Below are 25048 nucleotides of genomic sequence, written 5' to 3'. Positions count from 1 at the left end.
AAACTATTTTTACTAATTAGGATTGGATGGGGAATAGGTGGGGATGCCAATAGGGCCATTGTGCTTTTAAAAAATATGGTATATGTTCAAAACAGAAAGAGACTCGCAGACATAGTAAACAATTTTATGGTTACCAGGGGAAAGGGGGTGCAACAGGATAAATTTGGGAGTTTGGGATTTGCAAAGGTTAACTACTATATATAAAAAAAAAATAGATAAAAACCAAATTTCTTCTGTATAGCACAGGGAACTATATTCAATGTCTTGTAATAACCTTTAATGAAAAAATATGAAAACAAATATATGTGATGTGTATAGATATATGATATGGTATATATTGATGGTAAAGGGATTAAAAAATCAGGGATTTGATATACACCCATAACCTTGAGTGTATATTTTATCTAGAGATGTCCTTCTCTGTGAACTGGGGTCAGTATTTTGAGGGTAGAGTACTTACTAAAAATGAAAATTTATCAATCCCACCCTAAACCTATGAATCAATATGTTTGTAGTATAGGGTGATGAAAGATTGAAGGAATTTTAATAATGTTGCTAGGAGATTCTTTTTTTCTCTCCATCTTTATTGAGTTACAGTTGACAAATAAAAACTATATATATTTAAAGAACAAGGGCTGAACTTGACATTTTAATATACATATACATTGTAAAGTAACTGCCACCAAGCTAATTAACATGTCCATCACCTCACATAGTTAATTAGATAAGTTTTTTAATTGAAGTCTAGTAGGCTTACAATGTTGTGTCAATTTCTAGTGTATAGTGTAATGTTTCAGTCATATGTATACAGACATACATTCCTTTTCATATTCTTTTTCATCGTAGGTTACTGTAAGATAGTGAATATAGTTCCCTGTGCTATATAGTGGAAACTTGTTTATCTACTTTATATATAGTAGTTAGTATCTGCAAATTTTGAACTCCCAATTTATCCCTTCCCACTGCTTTTCCCCTCAGGTAACCATAAGTTTGTTTTCTATGTCTGTAAGTCTGTTTCTGTTTTGTAAATAAGTTCCTTTTTGTCATTTTTTTTAGATTTGGCATTTAAGTGATATCATATGGCATTTTTCTTTCTCTTTCTGGCTTACTTCACTTAGTATGACAGTCTCCAGGTCCATCCATGTTGCTGCAAATGGCATTATTTTATTCTTTTTTATGGCTGAATAGTATTCCATTGTATAAATATACCACAACTTATTTATCCAGTCATCTGTTGATGGACATTCAGGTTATTTCCATGTCTTGACTGTTATAAATAGTGCTGCTATCAATATTGGAGTACATGTATCATCTTGAATTAGAGTTTCCTCCAGATATATGCCCAGGAGTGGGATTGCTAGATCATATGGTAAGTCTATTTTTAGTTTTTTGAGGAATCTCCATACTGTTTTCCATATGGCTGTACCAATTTAAATTCCCACCAGCAGTGTGGTGGGAATTTCTCTACACCCTCTCCAGCATTTATCGTTCATGGACTTTTGAATGATGACCATTCTGACTGGTGTGAGGTGATACTTCATTGTAGTTTTAATTTGCATTTCTCTGATAATTAGAGATATTGAGCATTTTTTTTCATGTGCCTATTGGCCATTTGTATGTCTTCACTGGAGAAATGCTTGTTTAGGTCTTCTGCCCATTTTTGGATTGGGTTGTGTGGGTTTTTGTTATTAAGTTGTATGAGCTATTTGTATATTCTGGAAATTAACTAGATAATTCTTAAGCAACTGAATTTGAGAACACTGATAAAAAGTTGAAAGGCCCTGCTGATTGGATTTATGATTTTCTGTTGTACAAAGTCCCTAGAATATAGCAAAGCTTAATTTGAAGCATTTCTTGAAGTTTTTATTATAATTTTAAATGAAAATAGACAGTTTAACAGTTTAACTTGAAAGATACAATTTAAAGAAAACAAATTGTTGTGATCCAAGTTCATCTATCTTTCCTTCTCAACAAATACATAAATCCTTGTCCCCATCATCAGAGTCTTAAGAGTCACCTTCTTTAAAATTACCACTATAGAAATATATGTGGTGGCTTGGTGTAGTTGAAAGGGTATATTTTGTACTTACTTTTGGTACACTATGAATTAAATGGTATCTTATAAGTAAGTGTGAGAATTTAACTACCATTTATTACAATGTTTCTATTAGAAAATTTTTTTATGTTCATGATAATTTACTTAACAAATAAATTTTGAGATTATTTGCTGCTCACAAGAATATTATCTTTCGGGGAAAGAACAGTTAAGAAGTTACCTCTGTCTTTAGTAAAATAGTCCCAAACAGATTAGACAAACCAGTAATAACAGTAAAGTAGGACATTACCATGTGTTTGCATTTTTTAAAAGTTGCTTTAAGTGTTTACAGTTACTTTTGATCATTTGCCCGTGGTCCTATGAAAACAGTTAATTGTATTAATAGATGGCAGGTATTCATTACCAGCTGTTTCATCAAGTGAGATGACTGTTTAAAATTTATGTTGGTATTTTAAATTCATATTTTAAACTAATTATTGATTCTTAGAGGTCCCCAAACTTTTAGAAGGAATATGAACTGCAATTTCAAGTTATGACCTGAAGAATAGAAAAATTATTACCCATGTTTATTTAGGACAATCACAAATATTTCAGATTTATAGGAGTTTTTCTTTATGGTCATCTATTGTATATTCACTCAAACACCCTATTACTGGACGTTGATGTTGAAATTTAGAAATTGTTAGAAAATGATTCACTGATTAAAGATGACAAACTCATAGCAAACTAGGATCATTAGTTCTAGAATCACTAGAAGCATTTTATTAAAGGCAAGAACAAGACAAAGATACCCTTTTTCAGATTTTTATTCTGCATGATACTATAAGTCCTAACTAAAAAATAAGACAGGAAAAAAATAAATAAAAATGCAAGGAATGAAAAGAACTGACATTGTCATTATTGACAAACAGTGTGTTTGTCTGAAAGAAAATCCATGGGAATCTGCAGACAAGGACATTTGGAAAATCCAAAAACATCTCTAGATAAAAGAGCCTTTAGAATTTATAGTGTTTACTTCACTAAGTTTGCTAAATACAGAATTAACAACAGAAATTCAACATTAAAAAAAAACTAAGTAGCATTTCTAACAGCACAACCTTGCATAAATGCAATGTGAAAAATGGTATAACTGAAAAGAGCAACCAGTTAAGAAAGAGAGAGTAGGGAACAGAAGGGAGAGAGAGAATATAAGATGTCTGTCTAGGGAAGAAAATCACAAAAACTTTTATTTTTTTCATGCATGAAATTATGAAACTTTACTTAAAGACATAAAAGACAATCTTAGAATTTAGAGAGACATACCATATTCACAGATGGGAAGACTCCTAAAAATATTACATCTCCCCAAATTTATCTAAAAATTCAATGCCATTCCAATGGCTTTTTGTAAAAGCGTACAAAAGTGCCCAACAATTCTACTTTAAAGTACAGTCACATATTTTAAAGAAACACTTGTATATGTGTACACAGATACTCTTTATAGCATTGCTGAGTACAGTAAAAAAGGAGAAACAGCCTAACTGTCCACTAATCAGGGAATGGATAAATTAACTGTAGATTACTACCATTTGACAGTTAAAATGAAAAGTTTGCATCACCTGCATATAACTGTGAATAGACTTGTGAAACAGAATATTCAATGTGAAAAGCAAATTACTAAAAGATACGTGCTTATGATACAAAAATAAGTAAAACTTAAAAACCAAAATAATACTATATATTAATTCTTGCATACTGTGTAGTAAAATTACGCAGTCTTGCATGGAATTGATTCCCCAAAACTTCAGGACACCTCTGGAGAAAGAGGAGAAGGACAGCATGGGGTTGGATTAGTGCTTTAGCTGTATGTGCTTTAACTGTGTCTCAAATACTTTATTAAAAGAGCAAATAAATATGAAACCAAGATGAACGAATGTTAACATCTGTTAGACCTGGGTAGCAAATCATTAACTTCTGTTATATTTGAAATATTTCAAAAAAGCATAATCAATGAACAAAAATTGATTTGTAACATTTTCAGTACTGATCAACTCTTGTAAATGAGCTGACACAAAGCCCTATACTTCGTTTGAATTTTCTCATCAATATTTGCCATACCTGAAAGCTGGACAGATGGCACATATAATATTATTTTTCCTTGACAGATGGATGAACTGGGAGGTTTAATTACTTTCTCGTAGTTACATAATAAGTAGCTCTGGAAACGAAATATTTTGGTCAATAACTTGGGGATTTGGCCACCACACAGAATGTCAGAACACAGTGCTAAACCTTTATAGTTTCTACTATGAGACAACTTATTCATGTGTATGTTTTGTTATATATATATAAAACAGAAACTAAAGATCTTCGTGGATAATCAGACGCTATAGAACAGGAAAAAATATTCTTAAAATTTTGATGTTTCTCATGACTGCTGTTGTGAATGAGCATTTCCATTCTGACATATTCCGAATAAGTGATAACTTATTAATCATTTTTTATAAGGTGAGAGCTTTTGACATTAAAGAGAAGCCAAGAGTAAATCAGGTCTCTTACTCCAGAAATGGATATTTAGGGCAAAGTGCATCTGGCTTATATTTAGAAGACACAATTTTTTTTCTGAAGACTTCCACTTGCCACTGTGATCTACATCAATTCTTTGACTCTTCCAGGGTCTGGAAAAGATTATGGAAGAAGATATATCAGGTGGAGAGAACAGCATCAATCTTAAAATACATTACTTGTTTGGAATATGGCAAAGAGCCTGCTGGAATTGGAAGGACATGATTATGGAAGGCCATAGTAGAAGATGGGCCTGGGGTCGGCGGGGGGTGGGGTGGAGGCGGTTGGATCTTCCTATGCAGCAGCTGAAGATTTTTGAGGAATGGTGCAGTGGTATCTTCATTACGCTTGGCTTGGGAATACTGTCATTCAGTCATTGCATGCAGCATATGAAGACAGCATGCAATATCCAGTCAACCAAATAGAGATTTTTCTGTCTTACAAAGCAAGAAATCAGGAGAGGGACAGGCCAAAGCAGATGTAGCCTCTCCAGATAGTCATCAAGGACCAAGTTTCCTTGTAGCTTCCTATTTCACCAGCCTTAGCTCGAGGCTTTTATTCTTACTTTCCCAGGATGTCTGTTTCACCTCTAGGCAAGAAGAAAAGGGCACTCAAAAGGTAAAAATTTATTCCAACTGAGCAGTAACACAATTACTTTGATAGAAGCTCCATCTAGTAGACCTCTGTGTACACTGATGATATCTTTATAATTAAGATACCAAATATTTCTAGTAGGTGAATGAAAGCTTTGTTACCTTTTAGCAAGGGGAAAAATAGACATTTGAGAGGCAACTAGCAGTATCTGCTAAAACTTCTTGATTCATCCGTTCTCCTCAGGCTACCCTTCCAAGTGGCTTTTCTATTCAGCCTGGTGGACCCCAGGAGAGCTTGGAGGGAGAGAGCCAGGGCGGCAGCTTGCTTTGGGCTAGCTTTTGGCCTAAGGCTGCCTAGGCTGGCAGTGTAACACAGAAGTGAGTGTGGTTTTGAGAGTCAGACCAGGGTTTGAATCCCAGCTCCCCCTGCTAACTTGTTGTGTGGCTTTGAATGATTTAGTTCAATGAATATTTATTAAGTACCCACTATGTACTAGACACTCTGCCATTCCTTGGACATATGGCAGTAAAAAGCACAGGCACAGACCATCCCTTCACAGACCTTACTTTCTGGTGGCGACTGAGACTTTTCTATAAACAGGGGTTGTGGCAAGGATAAATTTAGTTCTTATAGGATGTAAATGTTAGTTAAATGGTAATTGTTCAGAAGCTGTCCTAGATTTGGTTTCCTTCTCCTGAAACTAGTACTTACATTTGTGAGCTTGGATCTCTCCACTAGAAGTTTAGCTTGCTTTTGGATTAATCCCAGGAGTTCTGGGCTTTTTTGGGAGCTAATTAAGGCCAACTATCTTCTCTCTCCCGCCACTGTGACCCTAAACCTCATTGGGTTAAGAGCACATGACCTAGTTTCTTCCCTCTGGGGGAAGAACGTTCTCAAATATCTTCTTGGAATCTCAGAAATCCCTGCCTCTGAAAATCCTTCTATTTGGAAGTCGCTCAGGAACTGGAGTGTGTTTCCCCACACTCCCTGCTCTGTGGGCAACTCTGGTTTCCTTTTCTAACAGCAGGATCCTGAGAATGATCCTAGCCCTCCAGAGACATTAGAATGCCTGGGGATGCTGGAATTGATCCTCGCTTATGGGGTTGCTGATTCTAGACCACGTGACTCCTGATTCTCTCAGTAATCTAAGGAAATACTGGAAAGATCAACAGTTCTACTTTTCCTTGTGATTTCTTTTGCCTTTGATTACATCCAAAACATACTGGAGTATTACTTTTTATTAAGTAACTACTAGGAGCTGGGTACGTTTTCTATATTGTCTCATTTAACAACCTTACGATTATTCCTGTTTTACAGAAAGGAAACTGAGTCTGCAGAGACGACTTGTACTCTGTTCAAGGTCACTTAACTCACAGTAGGTGGAGTTGGGATTCACACCCCACTCTATTTGACTTCAGACTCCATTTTCTTAAAACCAGTATGCTATACTGTGTCTGTTTTTGGAACTGCCTATTCTTGTGAAATATTTATCCCAGCTGTCTTTGGACACAGATTTGTGGAAATCCCAAATACCATAGTGGTCAGCTCTATTTCCCTTTTAAAACTCACAATTCAGTTGTATGTCCAGGAAAAGTGTTTGTCTTTGCCAGGCTCTTGGGTTCTCTGCCTTGAGCCTGGCTTTTTGCTCCCTGGCCAGGCCCTGTGGGCAGTTGCCAGTTCTGAGAGCTTGGTGTGCACTGTGTCCTCATGGACACCGGAGCCAGGCTCACTACACACTTGCCTCTCTAGGACAGCCTTCTGCAGGGACTCTGGACCCTGAGAACAGTTGAGGGTTAGTTGTGTCTGAAATGTGTTTGGATGGGTACTTCCAGTGCATCCTTCTGAATTTTTAAACGAGTTGAGGGATAAAGAATAGAGAAAAGGCAAAACAAAATATTCTATGAATGTCCAAAAAGCATGTCAAAGACATACCTGCTGAATTTTCTGATACTCCATTCCTAGCCCTGTGGTGGTTTCTACCAAAATATTGCATCTTTTAGACATATTTATACCAAAAATTGTATGTTTATTTAGAATTCAGATTTAACTGGGTGGTCTGGATCTTATCTGGCAAGCCTCAATTGGACAATGTATTTATTATGCTCATGACTGACTGGGCCTGGGTTCTGTTTCTTCTTTGACTTTGTTACATTTCTTTCCATGTGTGAGGATTCAAACATGTCCAAACCCTATCTTTGAAGAACTACCTCAAACACCACCTCTTTCCTGATTCCCCATCCTTCCACTCAGAAGTAATATCTTCTTCCTCTGAATCCTATAGCCTGCCTCTTGTTTTATTTGTGTGTTTGAAATATAGTTGTATAAGCATTTCTCAGAAAGAGGCTAAGACCCAGATGCTTCGGGTGAGTGAAGTTAGATGACAGCCCTGTCCCCTTGTATTGATTTGAATTTGTTGATGTTCAACAGAGACAAACACTGCTTGAGGTCTGTCCACCGTAGGAGTTTATACATCTGTGACATGGGCTGAGGTGGCCCTCATGAGGCTTATTCTGCAGGGAGAGAGAAGTACAGCCCTGAGATGAGGGTCCTCCTTAGAACCTTCATATGGGGGTTGATATCCTTGGTTTGTCTTGGTGAGAATTTTACTTATATGAATCTTTTTTCAAATGCAAGTTTTTGTTTTTGTTGTTTTTTGTTTTTTCATATGTCTGTGCTCTGATTTTGCCTAATGTGGAAATAAGGCATAAATTAGTTTCTTAAAATGTTGTCTAGAATTTTTATATTATTTTCTGGCCTGTGGAAGTGATTACTAGCAGTTTGAAAATCATCAATTCCTTGGACATTTTCTATCATTTGTATATAAAAACTACAAGGTCCTGGAACCATATTCTGGAGATAATCTTTGACAAAGTTTTCATCTCTTTTTATAATCATTGATCTATTCAGGTTGTCTGTATCTTTTTGATTGAATTTTAAAAATTGATGTTTTTTTCCTATAAACATAATTTTTGTTCACACTTCAAGTTTATTTATAAAATTGTATGTATATATTTTTAGCAATGGGAAAAATTCCTCTGTACCTGTTGATTTATCTCCTTACTCATTCTTAATTTTTCTTAAACATGTTTTTATCCAAAGAATTTGCTCATGGATTTGCTTTTAATTGTCTTTTTCCATTTTTTAGTCTATTAATAGATATTTTTATTGTTAATTACTTCTTTTTGCTCTTTAGGTTTGCTTTACCTTCTAATTTATTAAAATCATATGCTTAGTTGTTTCATTTTCTTTATTTGTTATTTTAATAATAAAAGATTATATAAGTATAACTAAAAACAGTTTAAACCATCTCCCACAATTTAAAAAATTAAATATAACATTATTTTTTCAAGTGATCATGAGACAAGTAAAAACAAGAAAATAAAAGCCACTTATAATCCAACTACCAGATTTAACAAATTTTAACCTTTTGGGGCATATCCTTTTAGATTATTCTCTTTCCTCTGCTTTCTTTTTCTCTCAGTATGTTTATTTTGTGAAATGGTATCATGCTGTATGAAATTTTACATTTCTTCAATTTTTAGATATTTCAGTGTCATAAAATTCAAATCCATGTCATCATTTTACATAGTTGCATAGTTTTCCACAGTTTGGATATACCATAATTTATTTAAACTATCCACTATTGATGAATACTAAAGTTGTTTCCTGTTTTCTATGTAAATATTTTTACTATTTAATAAGTGCTGAGAAAGTAACAAGGTAGGACCCAGTAAAAATATTGCATCAGTTATGATTGTATATACATCTTTGTGCAGCAACCTTATTGTAATTTTATTTTCTGCAGTGTCAATTCTATCTTTACTGCCTCTATTCTAGATTGAAGTTATGATATTGCATCTTTTGGTCTCCTTACCTCTCCCCTTTCTTTTTTGCTGCCTTCACCCAAGTAAACTTCCATCTCATTTGTAATCTAACTCCATTTAACCTTTTATAGTTCATATATTTTTAATTTTATTGGCAACATGAAGCACATGTTTTCTAACATTTACTTGTATTTCCTATACAGTAGGTAATTTAAAAATTTTGATTTTTAAAACAGCTTGAATGTTGTCTTCAATTTATTATGCCATAGAATATTTTTATAACCTCATCTTAGTATTTCTTCTCCCTGCTTCTCACTTTTGTGTGAGTGTGGACTACCCATCTTTGGTGTTTGCCCACAAACTGGTAGATTAAACTCCAGCTTTCTAACCTTCGTATCAGTCATATTGATGGTTAAGAGATTCATCTCCTGTGGACTGCAGAGGAGGAAGTGTGGTGGATGCCTGGTTACTCCAGCAGAGGAATGTTGATCGTGCAGTATTTTCTCTCCATATTTGGTGAAGGTGCTGTGCAGGTGTCAGATTTCTGGGCTAGCTTTCTTGACCGCCTGTTTCTTAGCCAGCTTGCTTCATGCTTTATATAAGCTGCTGTTGTGCCCAGTTTCCTGCCCAGCCACATCTTGCTGCTTGGTATGGCCTCTGTAATAATTTGGGGGCTTCAGGAGACTCCTTTCAAATGCCAGTGATTCACCTTAGCAAACTAAAGCACAAAGATGCGTTACTCTGCTGTCTTAGGACACCCAGCCATCAGATCTTGTCCTTACAAATAAGTGACTATGCACTGGAGAATTTGAGAGTTAATTCCTTGACTGGTCTTATTTGCTTTTTATCTGATCTATTTATGCATAGCTGAAACTTCTTTTAGTCTGCTTTGTGGATGGTCATCTCCATGGTTTCTAATTTGAAGGTGACTTTCTCTCATCTTTTACAACTCTTGGAACTTTTCAGTGAAAATTTGAGAATAGAGGGTGTGAGGCATTTATGCTTTGACTCACATGTCTAGTTCTTTTCACATTAGCCTGTTGACTTAGACATAACAGACATTCAAAGAACAGCTAATGACGAAACAAAGAATGAGTATCATCTTGCACTTAAAGGGTACTAATTGTGATGATGTGACCAGTCAGGTTCTGACTGAAAAAAAAAAGGAAATACTCTTGCAATAAGTTCAAGAGTATTTGAACAATATTTTTTCACTTCATTTGTAAAATCAATTTTGACTGCATTCCTTCTATGTACAATACCTCTGTTAGGAACAACAGACATAAGAACTAACAAAATATGGTTCCTACCCTCCTGCAGGAACCTCACCTTATAATAATATGCTAATTTATTGGCAGCAACTGCTTTTTTTTTTCTTTTTTTGCAGGTCAAACATCAGAATTGTTTTTTGAAAGTGGAAATACTCAGGATAATAGAATATCTTTTTCTTTCTGCCAGTGGGAGTCTTGTTTATTTGAGTAACTGAGTGAAGGAATTATTTTACCAGGGGCTTACAAGAGATAGGGAGAATGTTTATCTCACTAATCCTGGGGTAATGAATGGAGAATTTCCTCTCTTCTATGATTCCTAGACTTAGTGGAGTCAGAAAAGTTGAACTTGACTGCATCTACAATTTCTTTTAAGTATTTTGTTTGTTAAATACATTTGATTTTTCATTTTATTAATAACTGGAATCTGTGTGCACTCATATATTGATTTTAAGTATTTCTATATTTCTATCCACATATATAATACAAGACAGAGTATAATGTTCATTTCTGGAGGATAGGCATTTTATTTTTAAACTTTTAAAATCCCAGTCAGTGCATATCACTAATAGGAAATATTTTACCAACTAGAAATAGAGACATAGATCCTTCAGAGCCAGGCATATGGGTTTATCAGATGTAGTGGACATTTGTGGGTTTTGTCTGCCCAGTCTCGTTTAATTTGTTTTTTGCTAAAAATTACCCTGGCTTTTCCTTATTCCATCTTAACTTGGTGGGGCTATCAAATGAGGTAGCTCCTTACCCAATGCATGGGAACATGACTCAAGTTATACTGATGAGACTTTGTTTTGTTCGTGAGAATTACCTCCCCCATGAAACCGTTGTGAGGGTTAAGTGAGTTCATACATGCAAAGTACTCAGAAGCATTACTGGCACAAGATAAGCAGTATAAAAATGTGGACTTTTATTATTATGAAGCAGAGGGACAGAAGATTAGAAAGTGGTTAGAACTGGAACATTCTGCTTTGCTGCCTGAAGACACTCCTGGTTCCTCTACCTTGATCCCCAGGGTGACCTAGTTCTGTCAGTTCCTCCAAGGCCTGATTATAAAGCACTTCCTCCGGTTCCAGGAGCTACCCTGTATCCTTCCAATAAATTCATTTTGACTCAACTTTCTTTCCTTGCAATCCAAGGATCTCAATGGATAAAGAGAAACTGTCAATAAGCTCCAAACATTGAAATTAAGTAATATTCTAAAATTTAAAAAAGTATTTCTATTTACTTTGGAATGTGTTTTCTTATTCCTTCTGAATATGGTACTCTGTTGTTCTGGGAAATTATGTCAAGCAAAATGATGGAATCATAGGAGGATTATCTGGCATAGAAAAAGTTGGGACATGCAAAATGATAGAAATAAATGTGCTCACAGTAGTATTACTTTTTAAAGAAAACTCATCACCGTCGCCATTCAAATTGTACTATGCTTAGAGATTTACAGATATTATTTCTAATCTTTAGAGCAAGTCTGCAAATAGTATTAACCCCATTTTATGGATGGGAAGGCTAAACGTTTGAGGCTTGTGCATTAGCAGCTAACAAGAATTCTAGCCCAATTCTACCCATTGCAAATCCTGCTCTCTCTCTAAACAATGACACACTTTAGTTTTCTTAAATTGTGAAATTATTTCTGTTTCTATGCTTGGGATGTTAAGTTGAAGATTTTAAATGGTGTTTATTCACCCTTTAAATATTTATTGAGTGACTATGGTGGTGGGGTCTCCATGAATGTATGTAAATCTATCCTTGGAGTATATGTTTTAAGAAGTGGGAATGACAAAATAGCATGTCAAAGGAAGAACTTTGTGGATTATTTAGATTAAAATATGTCTAGTAGTCAAGTGAAAGGATAATAACTAACTTTTGTCTTTGTTTAGATAATTCACCTAGAATTTATTTCAATTGACTCCAGAAAAATCTTATTTTTCCTTGTGCCTTTTATCCCAATCTATCCTCCTCAATCTAACATACATTCATACTGTGATGTATTTAGGAAACCTTTCTAAGTTCTAGAGAATTTTAGTTCGCTTAATGTTGGGGCATTTTTATGCAGTAAGAATGTGAAGGGTATCACTTGATAAAGAGAGTTGGAAACTTCTAGAAACTGCATACAGTCCCAGATACACCAGTCCTGCTGTTAAGGTCTTAGACATACCTGTATAGGGCCAGAGATGGATAGCCATAACCCCAACATCCAAGGAGCTAGAATCTAATGATTATATAGGAAATTTTGTAATATCTGTAGACAAATCTGGCAACCACTTAATTCTTACCTTTTCTAATGCTTGTAATGGGGATCTGTGGAAAGGTACAGAATACTGTAAACTTTAATCTTTTCTCTCCTTTCAGTCTCACACTACATACTATACCTATTTAGCAAATAGAAGGGAAGAGGTTAAACAAGCTGCCCCCGTTGACAGTAGAGTTTACTTACTTAGTGCAGAAAAAATTTTCTGTGTGTTCAGAGATATTGATGTTTGCTTTCCATGTAATGGAAAAAAACCATAAAGGTAATGAGTAGATACCCTGGCAACTGAAATGCCAAAGAAGCATAGCCAGACTTTAGTTCTACCAGTGCTGGAAGGTTTTGCATATTCAAATTTATTACTAATTATTTCTTTTACTTTAAAGACATTGTCTACGTGAGATTGTAAATGAAAACACTGTGCATTTGGGGGGACTGTAATATTTCTGGAAATATTAAACTGATGAAAGAAACTAAAAGAAATTCATAAAAGAATGATGCCAGATAGAAAGTGCAAATGCCTGAAGAAGTGATTCAGGACAAAACAGGCTAAGCAGTACCTAAGTGTGAGCTTTCATTATTACTGAATAGAGTGGCAGAAGTTAGAAAGTAGTTAGAGTTGGAACATTCTGACCACCAGTGTCAGCTCCCTGAAGAAACTTAAAAAAAAAAAAAACACTTTATTTTTCTTGTAACTGCTTTTGATGTGGTAAAATACACAGTCTCCTTTTTATTTCTTTTACACACTTTTTGTTGTTGGTGGTGAGCAGCAATCAATTGCCTTGTAATTAAAAAAAAAAGTTATGGCTAGTTTTGTGTTTCTCATTCTGTCTTAATCTCTTGGAACTCCTTAAGGTGCTACCTAGGAGTCTCACTGGGCTCCTGTGGGAAAATGTGGGCCCTGTGTGTTCCCAGTGGGAGCCAGGCTGAACGGGCATGCATCCCAGAAGCAGCACCAGCTGCCCTTTAGATTAGAGATCTCAGGTGAAGGTGACAGGCACTCAGAGTGCCTCCCCAAACCACAGCATCCCATGTCAGTGGTTCCAAACCTGGCTGAGGTTTAAAAAATGCAGACTACAGGGTGCCATCCAAACATTCCAAACTAGCATATTGCAAGAGTGGATGGATCCTTGAAATCTGCCTTCTTAGCAGGTAACCTAAAGACCAACTAGGTTTCCAAGGTACCATTCTAAGTCCTTTGTGAAGAAGGAACGACCCTCTTTCCTCACTCCGCCTGTTGGATTGCTGTCAGGTATGGCCCAAGAGCGGCCACCAGTGTGTTCTGGAAGAGTAAGGCCTGTCTTTGGGGCAAACTTCTCAGTTCGTCCACCTGTTTTTAAGACTCCATCCACTTCTCAAATTGTCAGCTTTGCTGTATGGCAGTCAGAATTTTTCATTTTCATCCACTTTCCCATTTTCTGGCCTGGCTTTGCCCTGGCCAACTCTTAGGTGGCTGGTAAAGTGACCATGTGTCTTAAAGATAAATATTGGCATCTAAAAATTTCAGTAATTGGTGGAAGTTCCAGAAAATGGAGCTTTACCTATTGAAGTGCCAAACCTTTCTTCGAAATAGTACTAAAACTTCTCTGCTTTCATAAACAAAGTATGGAAACTTTGTATGTTTCTTGATGATTCAGAACTGTCATTAAAATATGATTTATTTTACTGCACCGGGCAATAGATTAAGGAAGTTGTCAAAGTAGATAGATCATTTTCTCCTGCATTTTATTTTGTTGTTACTGGTTTGGGTTTGCCTGTGTGCTGCCCTTAGCTCTGCCTTTTCCTTGAAGGCCAGCTGTTTCTGTACTGCAGTCAGTATGTCTGCTTGGGCAGTACACATCCCTTCATTTTTTCTGTTTCTAATCTTTGTGGGCTGCAGTATAACGTAGCTGAACTGCTGAGAACTAGGTCTTAATTAAAATGAGCTGGATTCTGGGCAAAGGTCTGGCAACGTCTCCTGGGAGTAACTGTCCAGCTTTGGGAGATGAATGTCATGATGTGTATTCTCGCTGCTCAGAAGGTTTTGTTTACTTGTTTATTTTGTTTTCTATGTATGGCTGGGTTTCAGAGGACTCTGAGTTGTCAGAGTGGTTAGTTTTGAATAGCTAAGTAGTTATCGTCCCTAGCACAAAGCTTGGAATGAGCATTTGTCCACGTTTGTCATAGTGTTTATGTCTCACATACTCAGACTAGAGAGAAAGAATGAAATGTCCAGTTTGAATGTAGTCAGCAAACACCATCAAATCATTGATTTTTCTTTCCCTCTCAGGCTATCAGCCATGCTGGGTCCTGGGCTGCAGCTGGAAAGGGACTTCTTTCCTTCTTGTTATCTTGCTCGATATGGACACTTGCGTGCTTGGTAGCTTAGGAAAATACGACTCTTTTTAATGTGCTGATGATCACAGCCAAGAGAAACACCTGCAGGATTACCTTATGGGAGTGAAGGACTACTGCACAACCTCCAAAGAACACTGCCACTGCCCTGGCTGCTCTCCTGGGCAAGGCGATCGGTACCTCAGAGCAGTCATATGAGAGACACACTGCTTGGGTACAAGAGGAAGGACGTTCCTGGCTTACAGGCTCAGCCTGCAGTAGCTCCCTTGGTGGTGACAGGCAGGGCCACTGGTTAGAGGAGACATATTTACCAAAGCAAGTTATTGATGTGTATACCTTTGAGGTCAGTGAGAAGGACTTCCTCCTGGCTTTCTACTCTTTGCCACTCACACCATAAATCCACTTGCCAAACATGATAGCCATCACCAAGCATTCTTGGCTTCCCCTTTATTTTATTTATCTGTGCAAATCTTACTTCCTCTTTGTCTTTCTTCCTGTGTGTCTCTCTCTCCTTTGCTTCTTATTCCTTTTGGACCTAAACTGCAGGTATATTTTATTTGACTTCTTGATCACTTGATGCACATTGGCTGAGTGAAAAGAGAGGGAAAACTGTTCTAATGACCCTTGTGCTCTCAGGACAGTACAGGCTTCACTAAATGGGGTGGTATCCATGGTGAGTGGGGCGGAATGTGCCAGGTTTTTGTGTCAAAGGGAGATGAAACCCATGTCATATGTTTGAACATATTTGAAGTCAGCAGTTTCAAAGTTCTGATCCTGAATTTATCATTACTGACCAGTTGCAAGGCAGAATAAGAATCTATCAGAACAAATAGCAAAATGGGATGAAGTTCAAAAAGACTTAAAAATAAAACCAGATAGAAATGAGTTAGGATAACAGGGTACTTAATAATAAAATTGATGCTTACTTTATTTAGTTGTAATGTCTAATTTTTAAAAAATAGTTAAGTACTTATTTCAGCTTTTAAGGGACAAATTTTAAATCCTAACAATGATTCACAATGAAATAATTATGGCGTGTCAACTGGTACACACTCATATTCTTGTATTAAAAATGTTGTAAGAAAAAAGTTTAAAACCTTTGCAAAAGAGGTGCTTTGTTTTTCAAATGTTGAGTTAATACATCCCTTTTAAGTTTTGTTGTCAGTTTTATTATGAAAAATTACTGCATTTTTATACTTTTAGGGTTTTCTAACCTGTGGGCTTCCACTCAGTTATTGGTGGGAGAAGAATCAGATTCCTGTTGGGGCTTTTCTGCCTTATAAAGGTAATCGTAACTGTTTGGGGAGAAAGGCTGCTGACCTCATAACCCCTCACCAATTTACTCAAGAACTAAATAGCATCTTTTGCCCATAGAGCTGCCATATGCTTTTTTAATGTATATTATTCCAAATTTGTTTTTCACAGGGTGATATTTAGAGACAAGGATAAAATAACATTGATTGTAAAATAAGAAAGTACTGGTAAAGAAGTACAAAATCCATTGGATATTTGCTTTCATAATTTGTAGTTTGATTTTATGGTGCCTGTAATTCACTTGCAATTTTATTATGCACCTTAAAGGTCTATGCCTTTTTGAAGCCAGATGTAGAATAGGTGTGGTGAGTATAGTATCGGTGGATTCTGGAGTCTGATTGCTGAGTTCCATCTGCCATCACCCTTCTGTGATCTTGAAAAATAATTTACACTCTCTGTGCCTTATTTTTCTCCTTTAAAAATGAAAATAATAAAACTATTTCCTCATAGGATTGTGGTGAAATTATAGATAATGAATTTAGAACATGTAGCTCAGTGCCTGGCATGTGCCTGTAATTACTGCTTAGGTTGTTCTAGCTGCAAAGGAATTTCTTTACAAAGTCTGACAAACTGAAGACACTTGCAGAATCAACTGCAACATCAGTTGTCTTTGAAAGAGGCCTGCAAGTGGCATAAAAGTTAGGTGAATTAAATGCAAGAAATGAAGGAAAGCAGTAAAATCCACTTGACAGGGACTCAGTATATATTTGTTGTATTAAAGAGGATTGGTTATTAGGTATTATGAATGCATAGATTCATAGATGGTGTGGGTTGAGTGTGGAAACGTAAGTATCACCCTTTCCAACTGCCTCATTCAGTGTTTTCTTCTCTGCTGTGTTCCCATGGAATAGACATTAATCCTAATACTTGACCCCTTCCAGTGATGAAGACCTATCCATGAGGGGCCAGCTCTTATTTTGTCCTACCTATGAGATCTTTCTAAGAAGTCTGCTTCTCTTGCTCTCCCTCATCCTCCCTGGTTTGTCCTCTGTGGCTTTCCATATGTCAGTGACTCACAAATTTGAATATATGTATTTTCTGTATTCTCCATTCCCTTCATTTCCCACACGTAAACCCTCAGTTCCTTCAACCGTTCTCAAATGACATGATTTCAAGTTTTTCTTGAGTGATGATTGACCAACTTTGGAACTGAACCTACTTCCCTTAGAAATTGTATTTAGTTACAAACCAACAGAGACCACCAAACTAGAGGCTTCAAACAGAAGGATTTATTTTTCTCTCACTTAAGATGTCCTGCAGGAGACAGTTCAGAGGCGACATGAAGACTCAGGAAATTCACCAGGGACTTCAGATCCTCTTGGTTTCTTCTCTGCCATCCTGAAGGTGTGATTCTCATCCTCAGGCTCTGGAGGTGGCCATTGGAGCTCCAGCCACTGTGTTCTCATTCCAGGTAGGAAAAATAGGAAGAACCAAAAGCAGCAGGGTGTGTACCTCCTGAGTCTGCCTCCCCTTTTACTGAGCTTTTCTGGACATTTTAACAGCATCTTCCATTTCTTATTGGCCAGGTTGTGTCACCTGCTCAACTCTAATGTAAGGGAGGCAAGGAAATATAGTTTGTAAGCTAGGTTTCATTGTTACTCTGAATAAAAGCAGGGTTCTTCTGGTAAAAAAAAATAGTGGACTAGATACAAGGTAGGCAATGGACAGTCTGCATCAGGATATCCTCTTAAAATACCCTCTTCTGAAATGTGGTGCCCTACTTCACCAATAGTGTAGATGTGGGATGACCATAAAGAGTAGAATGGGATTATGTCTGTCTCTGGAAACTTGACTTCTAGAATATGGTACTGATTAATTAAAGATCAGAGAAAAAGTACAGAACAGTTCTTACTTGGGCAGATCTTTGTTTATCCATCTCATTTGAGCTCAGAGTCAGTAATCATAATGTTTACTAAGGCTTTCTACGTGTTGAAAGTTGAAAGCCTGCTCTTTCTTGGGCTGCTTTCTGCTCTGCACTATAACCAGTGTTCAAATGTAGTAGGTCTGGACACCAGTTTCCAGTTGGGCTAATTTCTTCATAAGGGCGTGACTTACTAAAAAGCCTCTGAATAAATAGCATAATTGTAAAATCATTTTAGGAAGGCTTAAGTCACTTAACAAAGTTCTTTATGGTATGTGTTAGTGCTAATGATATTTTAAGAAATCACTCCAGAGTACAGAATCTTGTTGGGATGGATGGCACCTAGAGAATTCATTTAACCACTTTGTTCTTAATTTCTTTCTGTCTAAAGTATCCCAGATACACTGAAAGGAGGTGGTAGTGGGCAAAGCATAGTAGTAATCTTTGGGAAAAACTCTAAGGAAAACCAGAGAAAATGCATGCTTACTCTATAATGAGTCCTGGAAACTTGCAGCTGATCTCTGAAAGTGAAAGGAGATGAGAGAAGATCTCAGTCAGACATCAGTCAGTCCATGCATTCTTTCTACAGAAAAACCCAGACCTAGCTAGCCCAACTATGGCTCATAGCCAGATGGTGGTAGTGGTCACATTCAGGGGCCTTCTCTTGTCTCAGTCTAATGAATACAAGTAATATGATTAGTAACTGACTTTATTCCAAAAACACCTAGAAAAATGTCTCAGTTGGTTTATTCTCTAGGCTTTTAGACAAGAGGTTGTTTCAGCACCAAGGATGCTGACATTTAACATCTCTTACAAGGCCAACTTAAAGAGTATACCCTTTTTCTTGTGGCTTTGTTCTTCATTTTCTTGTTAGATGTAGCTGGGAATGGAATATAAGACTACAGTTCAAGAATAGGTGGATGAATGCAAGTTATGTATAACCTCCCTTCTCTTTTTTTTTTTAATTGAGGTACTGTCAGTTACAATGTGTCAGTTTCTGGTGTACAGCACAATGTCCCAGTCATGCATATACATACATTTATTTGTTTTCATATTCTTTTTCATTAAAGGTTATTACAAGATATTGAACATAGTTCCCTGTGCTATACAGCAGAAACTTTTTTTAAAAATCTTTTTTTATATATAGTGGCTAACTTTTGTAAATCTCAAACTCCCAAATTTATCCCTTCCCACCCTCTTTCCCCAGTTACCGTAAGATTGCTTACTATGTCTTCGAGTCTGTTTCTGTTTTGTAGATGAGTTCATAGTGTTCCTTTTTTTTTCTTTTTTCTTTTTTTTTTAAGATTCCATATATGAGTGATATCATATGGTATTTTTCTTTCTCTTTCTGGCTTACTTCACTTTGATCTCCCCTCTACTCCTAGTTGATTCTGATAGAATTTTATCTGACAGTCACTGAAGGCTTCTCTTCAGTAGTATTTCCATTAGCCTATAGTCTAATATAGTCACAAAAATATGATTGGATAGATACATGGTTATTGATTTCATAAAGGCAACGATAGCTTTTGTGGTAGAGAGATAAAAAAGCCTAAGAATGTATTTTGCTTTTACTATATAATCATTAACCTGTGTTCTCTGTGAGTTCCAATTACTATTGTATATTTTTACATTCATTTATTCATCTATTTAATGACCATTACTCATTTACTTAGTATCTGCTATATGCTTGGCATTGTGCAAAGTTTTGAGGTTGCAGAAATCTATGAGAAACTGTTTCTGCTCTCATAAAGCTTATGATTAAGTGGCTACTGATGGCTTACCTTTGTATTTTGTTTTGGAGTTTTTCCAAGTGTACAAGCATTATAACAAAATCCTTTAAGAAAGTCTCTGGTAGGATAGGTAATAATAGTCCCATTTTAAAGCTGAAGAAATTGAGTCTCACAGAGGTTAAGCACCTTATCTGGATTGCCCAGAAAGTTAATAGTGGAGAGTGTTTAATGTTAGTTCTTGGTAAGTTTCACATTTTAATGTAAAGAGTTATTTATATGTAAAACTTTACTATAAGAACCTTAGATGAGGTTGGTTGTCCGTTTTTAACCTCTTGCAGTAATAATAATGTTCTGACCGAGATTCTAGAAATACAGGTATTTCATCCAGTTTGATTCATACATTGCAGATCTGAACTACTGATAAAATGTCATGAAAGGAAATAGCAGTTGAATTTGTTGGTTGTTGGACCTATTTTGTAGTCAAAATTCTAGTGGTCTCAGAACAATTGGAGTCTGACAGTTAAGGTTTGGCTCCTGTCATGTGACAGCTGTGATGGATTTGATACAGACATATAGGCCATTAGGAAGTATGTATCTGAAAGCAGTGAATCATATTTATAGGATTACTTAAGAAAATGGGATCATGTCTCCTGTATTCTAAAGAAGAGGGATGAATTTTTTTCTTTGTAAATAACCAGAAATAGGGACTTCCCACCTCCCCTTTAACCGTCTATCCACACGACTTTCATTTCTTATTTTAAAGTCGACTTTGTGGTGGTTACTATCTCTCTTAACATAGACTTCTATGAAAGAGTTTAATCTTTCCAGGACGAAAACCGTGGAAAATAGGGACGTGGTCAGTGTATGTTGTTCTTTCTTTTTACAGGAAGCAGAGAGTGTCTGGACCAATGACTCTCAAGCTTTTCACATCCTAGGGCTACCTGGGAAGCTTGTAAAACAGCTGATGCCTGGATCCTGGTTACTGAGAACCACAGAGCCTCTGGGGGTGGAGCCCAGGCATTGGCATTGTTTAAAAATATTCCAAGGTGATTCTAATTGTGCAGCCAGGGTTGAGAATAGCTAGAAACTCCCCCTTCTCTTGGAAAGGAAAGAAATCAAATCAAGTTAATTGATACCAAAGAGTGAACTTATAGTGAGCTTATAGTGTCACTTGAATTTCTGAAATCAGTATCTAATGGATATTCTGGTCAGTGTGACAAAGTGTAATGAAGACATTCAAACAAGGGCAGGAAATATTTCAAGCAGTGGAGTTTTCTATACTTCTTAAATTTCACCACTTCGATGACTGGCCCATCTTAGCTTAGACAGCTGCTTTGCTTGTGCCCTGCTCTGAATTTAGCTTCCTAAAATCAAATGTGTTAAAACACGTATCTGATGCCTATATTTGAGTAAATTTTTCTTAAACCTGAAACTTATAGGCATGTAAATATGTTTGATTACCCAGAGCCGTGTTGTACATCTGTGTTTTTCCCTTAATCATTACAGCTCTCCTTGTACAAGGAAAGTAAAACGGACCCCCTGAAACAATCAGTGGGGTATTAGAGTATTTGAATCCTCTTTGGCTTTTTTTAAAAGATATTTTTGGCTAATAAAGTAGGGATTGGGTATCAAATTATCCAAATATTTCTCAGATTTTCTTGCTACCTAAAGTGTATGCTCCTATTCATTACATTTTTCTGTGCATTAACCTTAACATTCATGCATTCAGATTGGAATGCCTCTATTCTTATGGGAAGGAGGTAATACCTATTACATTTGTCAGTATGAGGGCATGGGCTGTTGGGTTAGAGAGAGCAGACTTTAAATCCTCGTTTATCTTCCTTACTAGCTGTGTGAACTTAGGCCAGTCATGAACCTCTCCAAGTCTCAGCTTCCTGATCTGTAAAGTGGGAATGATGAAAGTTCCTGTCTATTAAACTTGTCATGAGATTTTAAAAAGATAATGCATGTAAAGCACATGGCACTGTGCCTAGTACGTGGAGCTAAAAGTTATTGTCATTATTGCTTTTACTGTTATTTGAGTCTTGGGAAAAAATGATTGAGGGAAAATGAATAATGGCTTGGAAGAGTTAGGACTTTTCAATGGAAAAAGGTGCGTTTGTCCCTATTGTAAGTATCTGAAATATAATAATGTGAGTATCTGAAATTTAAAATCAAGAGCTATGGCGGCATGTTTTATCTCAGAGAAATGCTATAAAATTTCATTTATTTGGATATATGCTTTATCAAAGTCATTTTGACTGCCTCTAACATTTTATGGGCATGATGTGCACCCCTCAGAAGGAAGGAGAAAAATGTAGTTTCCTTCTGGCAAGTCACAGGAATTCCTTGGGATTGGGGTGGGTGGGATGTGATTAAATCAGTAAAGTTGCTATACAACTCTAATACTTGTTGTTTTTTAACCATAGCTTCCAATTCTTATTTGAATGTTAATAGATTGATTTATCTCTGAAGTAATTCAGAGTGAAAGATAAAATCTTGGAAACAGAATGTACAGATAGTCATGGGTTTCTAGTCATTTTACAGAATGTCTGTCTGCTGACTGTGCTCGCCACCTTCTCCAGTGCACAAAACTGCTGTATATTTTCTCCTCTTTTAGTGTGTCTTGAGTGATATGATTTAGGTGATTTCCCGTTATCACTCATGTCAGAAACAAATTACAAACAGAAACAACAGAGAGCTTAATCTAAAGATTAAAGCAATTTATAAAGAGCGGGAATAGAAACTAAATTCCCCACCTTTTCTCTTTGAGCTTTGAATTTTCTTTCCCTCGGGTTAGCTTTCATTTCTCTCCTTTCACTGATACTAATAGGTTACTGCAACTTGCGTCTATCTTTACTAGATTCCCCTCCTATTAATCTCTACCTCCATGTCTGCACTTGGAATAGCAGTTTCTGAATTTAAGAATCATTACTTCCTTAGCTCTTGAGGGTGAAAGCTGACCGTGTGTCCATGCATATACATTTTCGTAAACTTTTCTCGCTGTATATAAAATAAACAAGTTTATTCTGTACAGCACAGGGAACTATATTCAATATCTTATAACAACCTATAATGAAAAAGAATAGGAAAACGAATATATGTATGTATATGTATGACTGAACTATTATGCTGTACACCAGAAATTGACACATGGTAAACTGTCTATACTTCAATTTAAAAAACAAACAAACAAAAAAAACTTCGCTTTAAATTTTATAGGACATCTTGCTCAGAGTTTTTCTGTTAGTTACAAAAGTAAGCGTGGATTGATGTATAATGGGAGAAGAGTGTCTCATTTTAGGAATATATTATTTTGGGAGCAGGTGAGAATTGAGGGTTTTTTTTCAACTTTTGTCTCTGAATTCTCCATTAAAGCACTTTTTTTCCCCCTCTACCAGACTATGAGCTTTGTATTCTTGTAGCAATAGGAGTTCATTCTCACCTTTTCTATTCTATATTAGGCATGTTTGTTCCTTGCGAAAACTTTTCAAGTATTCGTGATCCTCATTTGAATTTTTAGATGAATTAAAATGCATTTCCCTGTAGATTATGTTGCAGACACCCAATGATTTAAAAAACAAAATAATTATTCTACCATGAGCTTAATGAGTCATACTCTGGGGCAGAACGAAGGAGGGAGGTGAAGAAAGATAAAAAATGAAAAGCAGGCATGTATCAGGAAAAACTCCAGCCGGGGCTGATGGGCAGAGCTTTATTGATACCACTTTATGATATGTGTCAAAGTAAATGCAGGAAACAGCTTTTGCTTCAAAGTCTGGAATGTGGTGGTAACTGATATTTAAGTGAAGGAATGTTACAATTGGAAGAGCTGACCTAAAACTCTTTCCAAAACCATCAATTTTATTTATTAAACTGACTGAAGAAAAGAGAAGTGACAAGAAAAGGCATAGATCATGTATTTATGTGACAGGGTACTCAGAGTTCTCTTCCCTGGTAGAGTGGCAATTCAGATGGATGTTCTTATGCTCAGCATGTGTGTTTGCCTGGTTTAAAATTGTTTATATATTTACGGGCAAGGCACTAATGAAAATAAATCAGCCCAGAAGACTTTTATCTCCCTGTCTGTGGAACACTGTGAAAGTTGCATTTTTAATGGATGATGGCCACAGTTGTTTTTAGGATTCCTGAATGAAGTCATGAAATCTTAAGAATTTTGGAACTCAAAGTTTTGACTCATGTTACAATTCAAGTAACTGCTTTATAGAAAAGGTCTAATTTTGAGCCTGTGGCTTTAATGTCACAAGCTGGAGGGAGGCTTATCTCCTGAGGATAATATTTATAAACCCCGTAATTAAGGCAATTCTTTAGTTAGGCTTATTTAGGTTGTAAGGAAAGAGATACAAGTCACTTTCAGGCATCATTTCTCAAATCAGGTGTCCTGTGCTACACTTTGGCAGTTATGTGTGCTGCAAAATAAAGACCATGGGGCCCTCTGCTAAACAGGATTAAACTTTTTTTTTTTTGGTAGCAAGATTTCTAAGAGACTTAAGCATGCGAGTGGGTAGTATTGTGATGAATCAGGAAAGGACATGGCGTTCAGCATTTCCCAGACTATTATCAGGCAGGATCTAGTCTCATCTCTCAGAACTCTGTTTCTCAGAACACAGAGAAAAGCTGCCAGGAGTGATGGGGTTCCTCATAAGTACACAGCTGGCAGTCAGCCCCTCTGGGCCCTGGTCTTCCAAAAGTGCATTGGTGTGCCTGATTCAAGGGCAGAGCTTGTAATCCTCTTCCTGTGCTACTTGTATTTGCACTTCCTGAGAGAGAGGCTCCAGTGGAGTATGTTGGCCACATAGGGGCACTCCTATTGATCTATCTTAAACCAAGGTGCCCCAGAGTATGTTGGCCCTTATTCATGATCTTTTGACCTTAGTGTGAATTCCTGGACCAGTTAGCTTTGGCCAAGGTAGTAATATGAGATGTCCCAAACCACAGAATTTTGGTGCTGTTTTTCCTTAGATGGAGGCTGTGACAGGTAGTTAAGTTTTAAGGGCTGTTCTGTTTAGGTGGCATCCATCTTCATATGAGATGTTCATTCATTCAGCAGTAATAGATACCTATCATGTATTGAGCACCACGTTAGGCTATGAGAATACAAATGTGAATGAGATATCTCCCTGGTTCCCAAGCACCTTATGGGTCATTTAAGCAGTTCATATAATGATTGTTATTGCTTGCTTCATAAGATATTGTTTGGATATAAAACCAACTGCTTCATTTTTGAAAGTTGGTATGG

The 25048-nt window shown here is 36.5% G+C and overlaps 1 long non-coding RNA gene across 3 annotated transcripts in view; it reads left to right on the top strand.

The window, feature by feature from the left end:
- Positions 1–25048, top strand: part of LOC140695623 (uncharacterized) — a 151507-nt gene that overhangs the window by 107575 nt on the left and 18884 nt on the right. For all 3 annotated transcript variants that reach the window (XR_012071317.1, XR_012071316.1, XR_012071318.1), the window contains exon 4: positions 17447–17608. This is a non-coding gene — a long non-coding RNA (uncharacterized lncRNA). The remainder of the gene's footprint in view (positions 1–17446; positions 17609–25048) is intronic.

Source organism: Vicugna pacos, chromosome 3, assembly GCF_048564905.1.
Source record: "Vicugna pacos chromosome 3, VicPac4, whole genome shotgun sequence".
In the NCBI taxonomy this organism is placed as follows: domain Eukaryota; kingdom Metazoa; phylum Chordata; class Mammalia; order Artiodactyla; family Camelidae; genus Vicugna; species Vicugna pacos.
Note: the sequence above shows the minus strand (reverse complement) of the source record. Positions and strands in the feature narration are given on the sequence as shown.